At 42.8% G+C, this 10,231-nt stretch overlaps 1 pseudogene; it reads left to right on the top strand.

Moving 5' to 3' along the window:
- Window positions 1–10,231, top strand: part of LOC116010827 — a 29,711-nt pseudogene that overhangs the window by 9,793 nt on the left and 9,687 nt on the right.

Genomic DNA, 10,231 nt, shown 5'->3' with positions numbered 1-10,231 from the left:
CAGCATGGGAGACAGATTTCAAACGGAATAATTTTCCCTCCAACGGAATTATTCCTCAACTCTCATATAAAAAGGATGTGAAGACACAAGTTAAAAAAAAAAATAAGAAAGAAGGTTGGTTCATTGGAAAATCTTAAGAGGTGTCTGATTAAAACGTTCAAAAGTGCAAGTGCTCAACTTGGAATATCGTCCTGATATTCAAAACAGCGAGAAAAACATATCTTAGTGTTTGAGAGAGTTACAAAGCTTAAACTGCTATACATCTAGAAGGTGACCGAAGCTGCTCTACATCGAAGTTGATTCAACGATAGCTTTTGGTCAGATTGGAGCTTGTTACACTCAACTGTGACAACCAAAGGTCCTTGCTTTGGATTAAGCAAGAAGAGGCGGAGTAACCTGGCAGCTGTCTAGTGAAGATCCTGAGGCTTGAGGCAGGCTTGGTGATCAAAGCTCAAGTGCTCGATAGGTGGAGTAACAAGAAGCGGGGCGAAAAACCTGAGGCTTGAGGCGGGCTTCGTGATCAAAGCTCAAGCGCTCGATATTGTACTAAAGGGAAGTTTTAGTGCAATCCTTCCAGGGAGTTTCTGGAAGAAGAGTGGATGTAGGCGGGTTGGCCGAACCACTTAAAAATCTCTCTCGCATTTACTTACTGTCTTTATCTCTCGATCTAACTCTCAAACTGCACTGCATATAACGACACCTCTCGAACTAACTCAAACTTGCGCTAACTAAAAGGGGATAACTTTTCCGCTGCGCATAAAACTTTGTCTTCATCTTGTGAGGTATCGGACCTAAACATTTTAAGTCCAATACACACGAGAAGTCGAAAAAGATTTGCAAAATCTTATACAAGTCTATTCACCCCCCCCCTCTAGACTTGTACCCCATCCCCTTGGGACCAACAATTGGTATCAGAGCAAGTTCTCTGATCGATATAAACCTTGTTTATATTGCCTAGAGATCTTCTTTGAAAATCTTTAAAAAGTTTTCAAAGCACGAGATAAAAAAGCATGTTGTCGAGACATCTTCTTTTTGATCTTAGCAGGTTCGATGACTGGAAAACACGCATGCTTGCGTATCTATCAGCCCTCCATGATGAGATGGCCGAGGTTATAACTTCTGGACCAGTCAAATCTTAATGGTCAATACTGCTGCAGCTCAAACCCAAGACACACCAAAGTACATCCCAAAACCTAGGGAAGAATGGACAAGTGATGATAGAAAGCGAAACAACCTGGACAATATTGCCAAGGACATTCTCTTCAGAGCTATAGACGAAACCATCTTCCCAAAAGTGAGAAAGTGCAAAACGGCAAAAGAGGTATGGGATACTTTGATGTTAATTGGCGAAGGTGACGAACAGGAAAAGGAGAACAAGCTCACCGTGGCCATGAAGAAGTTCGAGGACTTTCAAGATGAAGCCAGGGGAGAGCATCGACAGCATGGAATCTCGGTTAATGAAGCTATCAATCGAGATTAGTGATCTCGAGAAGGAGATTCCACAAAAGGAGCTAAACCTGAAGGTCTTACGAGGTCTTACCAAGGAGTGGGAAATGAAGGTGATCACAATGCGTGATCACAGGGATTTGAAGAACACCACAACCGACCAACTGTTCAGAGATCTCAAAGCCTTCAAATTTGAGATGCTTCCGAGAGATGAGGACGTGGTGGACAGACGGAATGTGGCACTGGTTGCTGATCAACCATCCACCTCTTCAAGGTCAGATCCTAATCCCACTAATATGTTATCTGACGAACAGTTTGCTCTCTTCATGAGGAAATTTAGGAAATTCATGAGGAAGTCAACGGAGAGCAACACAAGTTCACCTTCCTCCTCAAGAAGGAACAATGAGAAACATTCATCCAGAAGGATAGAGGAGGAAAATCAGGGTCTTTGCTACAACTGCAGGAGACCAGGACACTTCAAAGCCGAGTGCCCTTATCCTATGGTAAGTAAGTATCAAGGCCAAGAAGGCAGGGACTCCAGGAGAAAGGAGGAATCCAAAGAGAAGCCAGCACAAAGTGGCTTCAAGGGAGATTCAAGGAAACATCTGCGCAGAAAGGCGCTTGTTGCTGAGGAACTCGAGAGAACAATCGAGGAGTCCGAGACATCGAGCTCCAGTGAAGGCAGCAGCAGCTCAGAAGATGAAAGGGGACTCATCTGCTTATACACCGAGGAAGAAGAGGATCAATGTCTAATGGCCATTGACAATGAGGTAACCTCTACTTCCACATCTCGCTGCTCTACCTCTACCTCTCGTTGTTCTTCATTCGGAAGCGATGAAGATCCCTTTGAAATGCTTGAAACACTTAAAAGGGATATCGCTATCGCTAACAGCACTCATGCCAAAATCCGGGAAGAAAACAGCAAACTAACTGCTGAAAGAGATATGCTTAAGAACATCTCGAAAGATAATTCGGAGCTAACTCTCAAAGTAAGTGAGTTAGAAGCCAAAGTAATCCTACTGGCTGAAGAGTTCAAAGCTCGAGAGACCAGAGAGCTTAATCTTAGAAAGGTCATAGCATCATACACTAATTCCTCCAAAGCTATGGAGAAAATGGTAAATGATCATAGACCTACTAGTGATAGAACCGGTCTAGGGTTCCGTCAAGACGGTCTCTCGAGAGATAAACAGACCAATGGTTTGGGAACTTCAAATAATGGAGGATCTCAACCCAAACCAAACAATGGTCATAAAAGACCAACAGAAAAGACCAGAGTAGCTATTCATAAACCGTCCCTATACACCAGCAATGGAAAGTATAGGAAAGCTACGAAGAATGGCCGGGTAAACAATATCGAGAGATCACCTTGCTATCTCTCGCAAGGCCATTCCAAGTACAAAAGAAGCTACATTCCATATAATGCGCCTCAAGGCAAATATGGATGGTCTGAGATCCATAAAGTTAGGAACTCACGAATAGAGAAAAGCAGACTCTATCCATCTAGTGAGGACTGGTCATCGAATCATGATTTCTGGAAGAAATCTCACTTCCAGCAATTTCACATGACCAAACAGGTAATGAAGGGCATAGTGCGTAAGTCCGAGGTCAGGCCTCAACCAAAACTGATTTATGCACCTAAGAGGCCCAGAGTCTTTGCTAGCATTCCTTATAATTATCAAACTTATAATGGCTACATCGCACCTAGGCCTAGAGTAATGGGTCCAAGGTATAAATGGATGCCTAAACTTACTAACCAACCAGGACCCAAAGTTTGGGTACCTAAATCTGCTTGATCTGCTTGCAGGACACCAGGGACATATGGTTCATTGACAGTGGATGTTCGAGACATATGACGGGAAACTTAACACTGCCAGAGAACATCCATCCTATCGAAGGTCCCTCGGTGACATTTGGAGACAACGAGAAGAAAGGACGCACAAAGGCTGTTGGTGAAATTCATAAGAATGAATTGGTAATCAAGGGGGTATCCTAAGTTGAGGGGCTCAAATTCAACCTCCTTAGCACAAGCCAGTTCGTTGAGGGGCTCAAATTCAACCTCCTTAGCACAAGCCAGTTCTGTGACAAGCTCAAATTCAACCTCCTTAGCACAAGCCAGTTCTGTGACAAGGGCAAATTCAACCTCCTTAGCACAAGCCAGTTCTGTGACAAGGGCTACAGAGTGATCTTCACCAAAAGCAAGTGCCAAATCATACAAGAGGAATCTCTCAAAGTCGTCCTGGAAGCAGCAAGGAAAGGAAACATGTACATAGAAGTCGTCCTGGAAGCAGCAAGGAAAGGAAACATGTACATAGTAGTCGTCCTGGAAGCAGCAAGGAAAGGAAACATGTACATAGTGGATTGGAGATCTGCCAAACCATCCCTATGTATGCTGGCAAGGAGCAAGGAAGACCTATGCTAGGATTGGCACAGTAAGCTTAGCCATCTGAACTTCAAAACTATCAACAAGCTTACTAAGAGGAACCTTGTGGAAGGACTGCCCAAAGTTACGTTTCGAAAGGACAAGATTTGTGAGGCATGTCAACGTTGCAAACAGATCAAATCCTCTTTCAAAAGCAAAGCCGAGACATCATCCACTAGACCATTAAGTCTTCTTCACATGGACTTATTTGGACCGGTGGATCCACCCAGCATGAAAGGAAGAAAGTACACTCTTGTGGTAGTAGATGACTACACAAGATTCACCTGGACCGTGTTCTTAACGAAGAAAAGCGAGACAAAAGTTGCCGTACCAAATCTTTTGAAGCAAGTTCAAGTTGAAAAGGATGTCTCGATACTAAAGATTCGGTCAAATCAAGGTGGAGAGTTCGTTAATCAAGTTATCGAGAGCTACTGCAACGAGAACGATATTCATCATCAGTTGTCAGCTGCTCGAACGCCTCAACAGAACGGGGTTGCTGAAAGAAGAAACAGAACTCTCAAGGAAGCTGCAAGGACCATGCTCTCGCAAGCCAACATATCTCAAGGATTTTGGGCAGAAGCAATCAACACAGCGTGCTATATCCAAAATCGGTCCTTGATCGTGAAAGGAGTTGGAAAGACTCCATATGAGTTGTGGAATGGAAGAAAACCGAATGTAAGCTACTTCCACACATTCGGGTGCAAATGCTATGTCCACAACAATGGGAAGACTCAGCTAAGAACTTTTGATGAAAAGGCAAATGATGGAGTATTTCTGGGATACTCATCGACAAGTAAAGCATTCAGAGTCTTCAACAAGCGGAGATTGGTGGTTGAAGAATCCATACATGTCTCTTTTGATGATAGAGCATCAACAGATCAACCATCAAAGTCAATGGAAGCAGCTGAGGAAGCTCAGTCGGAGTCAATCGAGAGATTTGACTCACCTCTCGATGGGAAGAAACCGATAGTTCGAGACGTAGCGGAACTCCAGTCGGAATCAGATGATGAAGAGCCTATCAAGAAGAAAGCTCCTGACTCAGTTGATCCGATCCAAATCATAGATGCTCAACCCACATCTCAACCTTCAACGGAAGTATCAACTGAGGAGCCACAACCCGACCTAAGATGGCTGAGAAGTCACCCTGCTGATCAAGTGATTGGAGATGTACGTGACAGAGTTCGGACCAGATCAGCATACAGAGAAAGCATGTTTGCTTGCTTTCTATCTCAAATAGAGCCTAAGGTGATCGATGAGGCTCTATGTGATCCAGATTGGGTGCAAGCCATGCAAGAGGAACTTCATCAATTTGAACGGAACGATGTTTGGGAACTAGTTCCGAGACCTCATCATCAGAATGTCATTGGTACAAAGTGGGTTTTCAGAAACAAGATGAATGAGGATGGAGTCATTGTTAGGAACAAGGCCNGGCTCCGAGAGCTTGGTATGATACCTTATCCTCTTTTCTACTTCAGTGTGGGTTCACCAAAGGCCTAGTGGACAAAACATTGTTTAGAATTAAGGATGAGGATTACATCTTATTGGTACAAATCTATGTGGACGATATCATTTTTGGAAGTACCAATCCAGACTTGTGCGAGAAGTTCTCCAAGTTGATGAAAGGGAAGTTCGAGATGAGCATGATGGGAGAACTCAACTACTTCCTTGGATTACAAGTGAGACAGCTTAAGGAAGGTATCTTCATCAATCAGGAGAAATACACCAAGGATCTGCTCAGAAAATACAACATAGAAGGGAAATCCTCAGTCAAAGTACCCATGGGAACCTCTCTACGTATCGATGTCGACAGTGAAGGTCGAGAGGTCGATCAAACTACGTATCGAGGTATCATCGGATCTCTTCTTTATTTAACTGCCAGTAGACCAGATATATCCTTTGCAGTAGGTGTATGCGCTAGATTTCAGGCAAGTCCTAAGGAAAGTCACTTAAATGCATCTAAAAAGATCCTTAGATATCTCAAAGGTACGAAAAGTGTTGGACTTTGGTATTCGAGAGGTGGATCGTTCGAACTTATGGGTTATTCAGATGCGGACTTTGCCGGTTGCAAAATAGATCGAAAGAGCACATCAGGGACATGTCAGTTTCTAGGTGGAAGACTTGTCTCATGGTTTAGCAAGAAACAGCATTCGATAGCTACAAGCACCGCTGAGGCAGAATATGTGGCAGCTGGAAGTTGCTGTGCTTAGGTTTTATGGATGAAGCAACAATTACTGGATTATGGTGTTGAATGTAAAGAGGTTAAGATCATGTGTGACAACACCAGTGCTATAGCTATTACTCAGAATCCAGTGTTACATTCAAGAACAAAACACATTGATATCAAGTATCACTTCATCCGAGACCATGTTGAGAAAAAGGATATAACTTTGGAATATGTTGCAACTGAGGAGCAACTAGCAGATATTTTCACAAAAGCATTATGTGAAAATAGATTTTCTCAACTAAGATTAGAATTGGGAATGATAGAATTGGGATGAATGATCAAATCTTATCTTCTTGTATTTAGTGCCATGAACTGTTTCGCATGTGAGAAGCGGTTTCATCAACTTTATGGCAGCTTTGGAGTTACACAGCATTGAATGGTCATTCATATGGCATCCCGTGACTCAACAGTGGTAACCTTTTGTTGGTCCTAAGGGGATGGGGTACAAGTCTAGAGGGGGGATGAATAGACTTGTATAAGATTTTGCAAATCTTTTCGACCTCTCGTGTGTATTGAACTAAGGATGTTTCAGTTCGATACCTCACGAGGAGAAGACAAAGTTTTATGCGCAGCGGAAAAGTTATCCCCTTTTAGTTAGCACGGGTTTGAGTTAGTTCGAGAGGTGCGGTTATATGCAGTGCAGTTCGAGAGTTAGATAAGCGAGAGATAAAAACATAAAGTAAATGCGAGAGAGATTTTTAAGTGGTTCGGCCAACCCGCCTACGTCCACTCTTCTTCCAGAAACTCCCTGGAAGGATTGCACTAAAACTTCCCTTTTAGTACAATATCGAGCGCTTGAGCTTGAGGGAGTCATTGTTAGGAACAAGGCCAGACTTGTTAAAGGTACTTGTCAGGAGAAGGAATAGATTTTGATGAAACCTTCGCTCCGTGGCACGTCTCGAAGCCATACGCATCTTTCTCGCATATGCGCCTTCAAAGACTTAAAGTATTCAAATGGATGTAAGAGCGCTTTTCTGAACGGACTTCTCGAAGAAGAGGTGTACGTTGAACAACCTCCGGGTTTCTTGAAGGACGTGGGAGCTGACAAAGTATACAAGTTGAAGAAGGCACTTTACGGCTTAAAACAGGCTCCGAGAGCTTGGTATGATACCTTATCCTCTTTTCTACTTCAGTGTGGGTTCACCAAAGGCCTAGTGGACAAAACATTGTTTAGAATTAAGGATGAGGATTACATCTTATTGGTACAAATCTATGTGGACGATATCATTTTTGGAAGTACCAATCCAGACTTGTGCGAGAAGTTCTCCAAGTTGATGAAAGGGAAGTTCGAGATGAGCATGATGGGAGAACTCAACTACTTCCTTGGATTACAAGTGAGACAGCTTAAGGAAGGTATCTTCATCAATCAGGAGAAATACACCAAGGATCTGCTCAGAAAATACAACATAGAAGGGAAATCCTCAGTCAAAGTACCCATGGGAACCTCTCTACGTATCGATGTCGACAGTGAAGGTCGAGAGGTCGATCAAACTACGTATCGAGGTATCATCGGATCTCTTCTTTATTTAACTGCCAGTAGACCAGATATATCCTTTGCAGTAGGTGTATGCGCTAGATTTCAGGCAAGTCCTAAGGAAAGTCACTTAAATGCATCTAAAAAGATCCTTAGATATCTCAAAGGTACGAAAAGTGTTGGACTTTGGTATTCGAGAGGTGGATCGTTCGAACTTATGGGTTATTCAGATGCGGACTTTGCCGGTTGCAAAATAGATCGAAAGAGCACATCAGGGACATGTCAGTTTCTAGGTGGAAGACTTGTCTCATGGTTTAGCAAGAAACAGCATTCGATAGCTACAAGCACCGCTGAGGCAGAATATGTGGCAGCTGGAAGTTGCTGTGCTTAGGTTTTATGGATGAAGCAACAATTACTGGATTATGGTGTTGAATGTAAAGAGGTTAAGATCATGTGTGACAACACCAGTGCTATAGCTATTACTCAGAATCCAGTGTTACATTCAAGAACAAAACACATTGATATCAAGTATCACTTCATCCGAGACCATGTTGAGAAAAAGGATATAACTTTGGAATATGTTGCAACTGAGGAGCAACTAGCAGATATTTTCACAAAAGCATTATGTGAAAATAGATTTTCTCAACTAAGATTAGAATTGGGAATGATAGAATTGGGATGAATGATCAAATCTTATCTTCTTGTATTTAGTGCCATGAACTGTTTCGCATGTGAGAAGCGGTTTCATCAACTTTATGGCAGCTTTGGAGTTACACAGCATTGAATGGTCATTCATATGGCATCCCGTGACTCAACAGTGGTAACCTTTTGTTGGTCCTAAGGGGATGGGGTACAAGTCTAGAGGGGGGATGAATAGACTTGTATAAGATTTTGCAAATCTTTTCGACCTCTCGTGTGTATTGAACTAAGGATGTTTCAGTTCGATACCTCACGAGGAGAAGACAAAGTTTTATGCGCAGCGGAAAAGTTATCCCCTTTTAGTTAGCACGGGTTTGAGTTAGTTCGAGAGGTGCGGTTATATGCAGTGCAGTTCGAGAGTTAGATAAGCGAGAGATAAAAACATAAAGTAAATGCGAGAGAGATTTTTAAGTGGTTCGGCCAACCCGCCTACGTCCACTCTTCTTCCAGAAACTCCCTGGAAGGATTGCACTAAAACTTCCCTTTTAGTACAATATCGAGCGCTTGAGCTTTGATCACGAAGCCCGCCTCAAGCCTCAGGTTTTTCGCCCCGCTTCTTGTTACTCCACCTATCGAGCACTTGAGCTTTGATCACCAAGCCCGCCTCAAGCCTCAGGATCTTCACAAGACAGCTCCCAGGTTACTCCGCCTCTCCCAGGTTTTTCTCCCCGCTTCCAGTTACTCCACCTCTCGAGCACTTGAGCTTTGATCACCAAGCCCGCCTCAAGCCTCAGGATCTTCACTAGACAGCTGCCAAGTTACTCTGCCTCTCTTGCTTAATCCAAAGCAAGGACTTTTGGTTGTCATAGTTGAATGTAACAAGCTCCAATCTGACCACAAGCTATCGTTGAATAAACTTTGATGTAGAGCAGCTTCGGTCACCTTCTAGATGTGTAGCAGTTTAAGCTATGTAACTCTCTCAAACACTAAGATGTGTTTTCTCGCTGTTTTTGAATATCAGGATGATATTCCAAATTTAGCACTTGCACTTGAACGTTTGAATCAGACACCTCTTTGGAATTTTCCAACTCTGTTTTATCACTGTGTCTTCACGTCCTTATATATGAGAGTTTGAGGAATAATTCCGTTGGAGGGAAAATTATTTCGTTTGAAATCTGTCTCCCATGCCGATCATGGGTCTTGCGTATTTTCAGCATTCTTCATGGAGTGGTGGTCTTGTAACTTGAACCTTTTGTCTGGTAGTGAATATTCTATATTTCACTTTCTTGAGTCCATGCTCCACTTTCGTCTTTTGGTAAAAGTTACTCTTTTTATATTCCCATCATTCCTTGTTTGTGGGGAATCAGACCACTTCAGCATTGGTGTACCTTTTGACCGTTTGTGGTGGAAATCTGATGTGTCATCCATTTCCGTCCATTTTGAAAACTCATGTTCGGCACCTCTTCATTATTCTATCTCCATGATATACTTCTTCTCCAAACTTTAAGTATGCTTCCTGACCGTCATTCAGCATTACTGGAGAAGTGTCAGTTTATCGAGACCAAGGTTGATGTCTCGATTGTTTGATGTCTCGAACCCAAGCATCGAGAGGTCTACCTCTCGAACTCTGCTTATGTCTCGAACTGGATTGCTGTAACGAGAGATCCTATCTCTCGAACTCTGCTTATGTCTCGAGACTTAGTTGATGTCTCGCAGACCCTTATTCCTCCAGAGTTGTCCCGTGCCTTCTTCTGATTTGTCTATAGGATTACAACACGAGACGTCTAAGATGTTCAAACAAATTTACCTTGAGCTTAAATATTTTCCGAGTTGAGCTCAAAGTTACCCGGTTGTATTTTCGCTCTTGGTTTACTTGTCGAACTTACAGTGTTTTGCCTATGTATCGAGACTTGGGGATTTCTACTTAACAGTTGGTATCATCAAAACCTATTACATGATGTTCCTAACACCTTTTAGGCTATAAATAGAGGGTTTCCTTCAGCAGTTTATGTCATCGAGATTTGATAGA

Source organism: Ipomoea triloba, chromosome 2 (genome assembly GCF_003576645.1).
Source record: "Ipomoea triloba cultivar NCNSP0323 chromosome 2, ASM357664v1".
NCBI lineage: Eukaryota > Viridiplantae > Streptophyta > Magnoliopsida > Solanales > Convolvulaceae > Ipomoea > Ipomoea triloba.
Note: the sequence above shows the minus strand (reverse complement) of the source record. Positions and strands in the feature narration are given on the sequence as shown.